This window comes from Phalaenopsis equestris, unplaced genomic scaffold (genome assembly GCF_001263595.1).
Source record: "Phalaenopsis equestris unplaced genomic scaffold, ASM126359v1 Scaffold000134, whole genome shotgun sequence".
In the NCBI taxonomy this organism is placed as follows: domain Eukaryota; kingdom Viridiplantae; phylum Streptophyta; class Magnoliopsida; order Asparagales; family Orchidaceae; genus Phalaenopsis; species Phalaenopsis equestris.
The window spans coordinates 4,006,221-4,012,723 of record NW_018164576.1 but is presented as its reverse complement, the minus strand read 5'-3'; positions in this window follow the sequence as shown (position 1 = coordinate 4,012,723).

Sequence of the window (6,503 nt, the reverse complement as noted above, 5' to 3'; positions counted from 1 at the left end):
TCCAAGAGACACTCCTTTTCACCAGGAGACACACCTCTTCACCAAGAAACTCCAACTCCCTAGATATGAGCCATACCTAACAATTCTCCACCTTGGCAAATATCCAACACCTTAGGAGATATGCATCACCCGGTATATGCGCCTACCAAACAAATCTCCACCTTAGTGAATATTCAGCCCCTTTAGAAGAAAATATCTCATCGAGTTTCTTTATACCAAAGTGGGTTGGGCAACCAAACCATCTAACCTGGCTTGGTCAAAGTTCCTGTTGCATTTTCACCATATGATTCAACAGAGCGATCTCCACCTGCAACTGTACTCCCTATCAGTTTATAGATGTTATCTGCAGTAATCTTCCCTTTCATCACAAAACTGGAACTCTTGCCACGAATATCACGCCGCTGCCTTTGAATCCTCTACCGCAGCGCCCCAAATAAGTAATTGCTGCGAGCCTTCCAACGTCTGCGCCTTCGTTCGCTCTCCGCAATCGGAACCACAAATTCTTCTTTTCCTCTGAATTCCTGTTCTTCTTCGTCTTCCTTCTTCCTGCATCGATCTCCTCCGCTCTAGAACAAAACCTCGCTCTGATACCAATTGTTGTGAAATTAGGGCGAAGAAAAACACAGGAATCGAAACAAATCTAGAAGAAGAACACAGGGATTCGGCAAAGATGCCTACATCACCTACATCATCGGGAGCGAGCGGCAAGTTTCACTATTTCAGAGGGGGAGTTCAATTACATACCCATGAGTTACACATATATATATATAAACATATAAAAAACCCATAGATAAATTACCAACACGCCCTCGCTCCCCCAACCCCCTTTATTCCAAGAGACACTCCTTTTCACCAGGAGACACACCTCTTCACCAAGAAACTCCAACTCCCTAGATATGAGCCATACCTAACAATATATATCTGTATATATATGTATAACTTTCATAACTCAATTTTCTACAAAAATGCACATCCAACCGGCTGGCTGGAAACTGAAACAGCAAACCCGCTCGGAATGTAAAATGCAGCTTCAGCCCACAGAATTGGAACGCATGGCAGTTGAAAGACAATCGAGAGCATGAAGGGGCTCGTGAATGAGCTATTACACTTTTTAAAGATACCCTCTATGTAGAGGAGAGTAAATGAATAATGTTTGGGATTCATTGATCATGTATGATCTGCGATGTAATAACATATGTGGACTACATGACTGGGGTGTTACTGATAGTACTTGCGAAGATTTTCTGAATTCCAAGTCCAGTGCATGAATTTCCCATCTGAATCCTTGAGCTTGAAGGTTCCAGACTTGATCATGGTAGTCACGATATATGGGCCTTCCCAGAGAGGCGATAGTTTATTGTGTTGGGAACCATGACCGGCGGCTTCAATACTAAGATGAGCCACATCGCGTGTTTCCAGGTGGAGATCCAAATGTTGTCGGAGCTTTTCCTCGTTGTCAAAAGTCTTATCTTGCGGGTTTGGAACTTCGATATCATCTGGGATAACAGCCTGAGTGTCGACAGTAGTTATAAGGAGTTTCTCCGGTTGGAGTTCGTACGGTGGTGCAATAGACCCAAGGGAGATTTTGCAGCCACTGCCACCCAGCATGCTCAAGAGAGGCCTCAACCCCTTGAGCACCGTCTGATTTGTCACCTCTGTCTGTCTATTTGAGGATGCGCCACGACAGTGTGCACCAACTGAATGTGAAGATCCTTGTAGAATGATGTGAAGACCCTTCCAGTGAATTGAGTCTCATTATCAGTGATAATCTTTGCGGGGAGCCCAAAGCGACAGATGATATTTTTCCAGACAAATTATTTGACATTTGCTCAGTGATCTTGACGAGTGGCTCCGCTTTTACCCATTTGGTGAAGTAGCTGACAGCTAAGATGATGAATTTTTGTTGTCCAGTAACTAGTAGAATTGATCCCATGATATTTAACCCCCAGTGGGTGAAAGACCAAGGACTCAGAAATGATGTGAGTTCTACCAGCGGCACATGCGTAAGATTGGAATGTAATTGGCAACTTTTGCATTTTTGTACAAACTCTAACGCGTCTTGTTTAATTGTTTGCCAGTGGAAACCTTGCCTCATTATTTTAAGAGCAAGTGCCTTGCCACTAAGATGCTCCCCCCATATTCCAGAATGAACTTCTCGTAGAACGTAATCAACTTCAGATAGAGGAAGACACTTGAGGTATGAACCTACAAATGCCTTCTTATACAGTTCATCCCTTATAAGGATGAAGTTGTTAGTCATGGATCTGATGCGAATTGATGTAGTAGCATCATCTGACAGTGTTCCGTCTTGGAAGAAGGAGATGATAGGATCCATCCAAGATGGCTTCCTTAGGTCATCTATAGACAATATCACCCATGAGCTATGGAAGCTAGAAAAATTTATGTCCTAAGTGCACCTTCATTTATAGAACAGTTGTTGAAGTTGCAAGTTTGGAGAGGGCACCAGCTCTGGTGTTATGTTCCCAAAGTATGTGAATGAGCTGATATGTTTCAATTTGGGCGAGAAGTGTTCTTACTAAACTGAGATACTGCACTAGTTGTGAGTTATGAGCGTCGAATTCTCCTTCTACTTGGGATGCAATGAGTTGATAATCAGTGTAGATGATTATGTTTCGTACTTCGCAGTCGATGACAAACTTTAATTCGGCGACAAGTGCTTCATATTCAACAATATTATTGGTGGTTGAGAATTTCAAACAAAGTTCGTACTCCAAAATGTCTGTCTTTTGGGAGATGAGTAATATTCATGCACCAGCTCCTGAGTTTCCCGATGCTTCGTCTACGTATAGTGTCCACTGAGGTGACCGTGGAATAGAAGATTGATCGATGGGTACTAGGGCACTCATTACAAAAAAAAAAATCTGCCTTACCCCTGAACCCAATACAGAGGGCCACTGTCATCGTGCCCCCTGAGAAACTCACCGTCGAGCTTGATGTGTATAATTAAGGGGACTTAATGAACAATTTTTCAATACAATGACTCCACATAATAACATATTCAAACCGGAGGGTAATCAATTTAAATTTTTTATAAGTGCATATTTTCACACGCATATCAATTCAATTGCTAGTATTCATCATGTGATGCAAATTTACTAATAAGATACAATTGATGTATGAGGCTGATTCATGAAATTGTACATGATGCATCTTCATTTTTTTTAACCTGCCAAAATGATTTATTTTCAATGTAACAGTGCATTTGCCAAAGAAAACTTTATATAATCAAGTGTCAACCTATCAAATATAATTTCATTCTCTAGGTAGCCAACTATTACTACTTTTTTCATCAATAATTTTACAAATTGTTGATAGAACTCAACTCTTCTATACTTATTGAAAATAAAATGATATTCTTTATAACAATTATTAGTTACGAAATTCATCAAGCAATTCTTGCAATATAACGAGTACAAAATTTCATGATATCTCTAAAAATATCAGACAAAAAGATTTGGTGGTGCTATTATGTCTATTAGAGGCAAATACTAAAATTTCAATCAAGATATTGAAATTTTAAATGTAATCATGAAATACAAACAATAATCATTATTATCCATGTCAATGATTCTACTACTACTAAGTAAATCTATGTTTTAGTAACTTGGGGTGTTATCATAAGCAAAGTGTCTCAAAATATTATATTCATGAGCATTGTGTCCATACTTAATACTAGAAGATAGGCAGGTTTAAAGCTTTGTATGCAAACACCTAAAAAGAAAAGAATATATTTAAAATATCCTAGAGTGCTGAGCTAGAGATCAATATGTATCATTGGAGTCTTCATATTTAGCATGATCATATATAATGATAATGTTTGAAAAAATATTTCAAAGCACTCTCTTAAATGTATGATAGTTTAAGCATGATAATGTAAGTAGTTTTATAAGATAAGTTAATGCCTTCCTTTTTTATTTTTAATATTATCATCTTTGACTTCACAATAATATTGTATTTAATGAGCTTTTTCTGATTATATATCTAGTGAGACAAGATTGAGCTTGCCAATCAATTGAATCTGTCATTGAAAATAAGAAAATGTGTTTTCATGAATTGGTCAATTGCTCGATCTATTGTACCTCAATTAGTAGACACAACATATAAGATTTAAATTTAACAATTAAAGGATATTCCTATATTTATTGATTTACCAAAGTTCCGACAATGATGACAGGTTTGCTTGTTTCATCTTATTTTTTAGGTTGTTTCTTGATTTGTTTGAGTTGCTTGTATCATTATAGTTGTGACATTTGTTTGTAATGTTTGTATGCTGCTTTGGGTTATCATCTTCACAAGAGTAGTCATATTGGAGGTTGGTGATCCAACAATTTCAATATGTTGGATAGTAGCGCTATGATGATAGTTAGGAGAATAAGGGTCTCTGAGGATAAGTACAACTTATATAGCAATTCTCAAGGCATCGGTAGTTCATGTGATATCATCGCCCTTCTCATTCGAGTCTTTTAAAATACTGAGGTTAAACAAAATCAAAACAAAAAAACAATAACTAAATAATCATTAAACAATAAATTAAAATAAGAATAATAATTATAAATACCCTAAAATAAAAATAAATAATCAAATCATCTGAGTTATATTGCCATTACAAGAAATTTAATTTGACATACAAAGTAAATCATGATTTTCCAAATTTCTGTTATCAAACACTTGAATAATGCTGTTGTAAATGTAAGACATGTATAACTTAGTCCTCACAACTACTGCAGTCAAATAAAAAATAAATGCCATAAATAAAGAAAAAGAAGGCACTAATATTAAACTTAGTCACATACCCAAAATTTTAAGTTTTTAAGAATAACACCTAATTCTAATGTCACTAATGACAAAATAATCTAAAATTTTGATTTAAACTGCTATAAAGAATGAATGAAGGATATAGTCTTGGTTAGTTGAGTCTAAGAAGGAAAGGAGAAAGAGAAGAGAAAGCTTGCTTGGCCAAAGAGCCTCAGCATATGCTTATAAGAACCACTAGACATCAACCTTCAACTCTAATGTAAGGCAAAGGAGACGAGGGAGAGCGGGAAAGGTCACGCCATTAGCGTAATAGGAGAAGTGGAGGCTGTAAAGAGCAAGAAAAAAGAGCAAAATTCAATTGTTGTCTTCCTAAATGCGACTGATTCGATATATTACAAACATATATAGATGCAACAGAGAAAGGCATGATCAACACATTCAGGTCACCTAATCAAAATGGCAAAACATAAGCACATAATAAATCATGTTTGGTCTCTAAGTAGTATGTAATCTATGACAAAACTTCCACACTAGCTAATAACCCAGCAGGAATTGCCCCTAACACTAACAACCAGAAGTTTTAACCAAGTGCTCCATCAGCTTAAGAATTAAAATCCTGATGCAGCAGTTAACCAGTTAAACTGACAAAGTCCATGGAAATGAGTTAGCCAATGTTGAAAAAAATGCAATACTTATTATTGAGTTTCAAATCCTACTGCTGTAACGTGGAACAGTTTAAATTATGAAGTAGCTTCAGATTAGGCAATTCGTTGGGCAGGTTGGAGGCAATACGAAGGCGCCGCATAGAAGTATGGCAACCGCTCGGCCACAACTTCTTCGCTTGTGCTGGATGGTCTTTTCCTGCTCTGCTTCGAAACTTGGAGGGGAAGTATGTAAGAGATATTGGAGATCCATTGATGATCTCCGGCAGTGGACAGCTAGGCCGGGCTAGTGGTGTAAACCAGTCGCTTAAGCCCGTTAAAAAATAAGACCTGACCCGTTATGTTCGGCTTGTTAATATATTGACTGCAAAAAATTTGTTTGAGAACAACAATGTCCTTTTGACATCTCTGATCATGCAGCCGTAAGTTAAGAGCTGAAAAAATTAGAGAGAAGAGGAGTGCTTGAGAGAAGATGCAAAGGTAAAATAAATTTAATTGATTTAAAATTTATAACCTTGCAGGTAATTTTATTATTTTAAAATAATACTTATCAATTATATATGTATATAATTTAATTATTTTGAGATAAAATAAATTGAATACAGATTAATAGATTTTTATTTATGTTCAGCTCGTAAATCGTGTCAAACAGGAGGCAGCGGAAGATTTATCAGGGACGGGCCGGATTAGACCGCTAACACGATCCAACTGCAAATGAAAAAAGGCCAGTTTTGGTTCTGCACGGTATTGGGCCTAGAACCTATTGAAAAGGCTTGGGCCTTCAATTGAAACTTGCTCAAGGGCCACTCAGGCAAATTCACTCAAAAAGAAAATGAAAGTAAACAACAGAACTATAAATAGGCCACTAAGAACTTGACTTCTATATGTATTAATCTTTAAAATCATGATATTAAGCATTAATTATTAAAAAATATAGGTATTCTATATGGTGCACTCATCGGTGACATAAGTGATTGAAGGTGTAGTCTCCTGTTTCAAGATTCTAGATTTGAATTGTGCATATTGTCTTTTAGGCTCATCTTTTATATATATATATATATATAT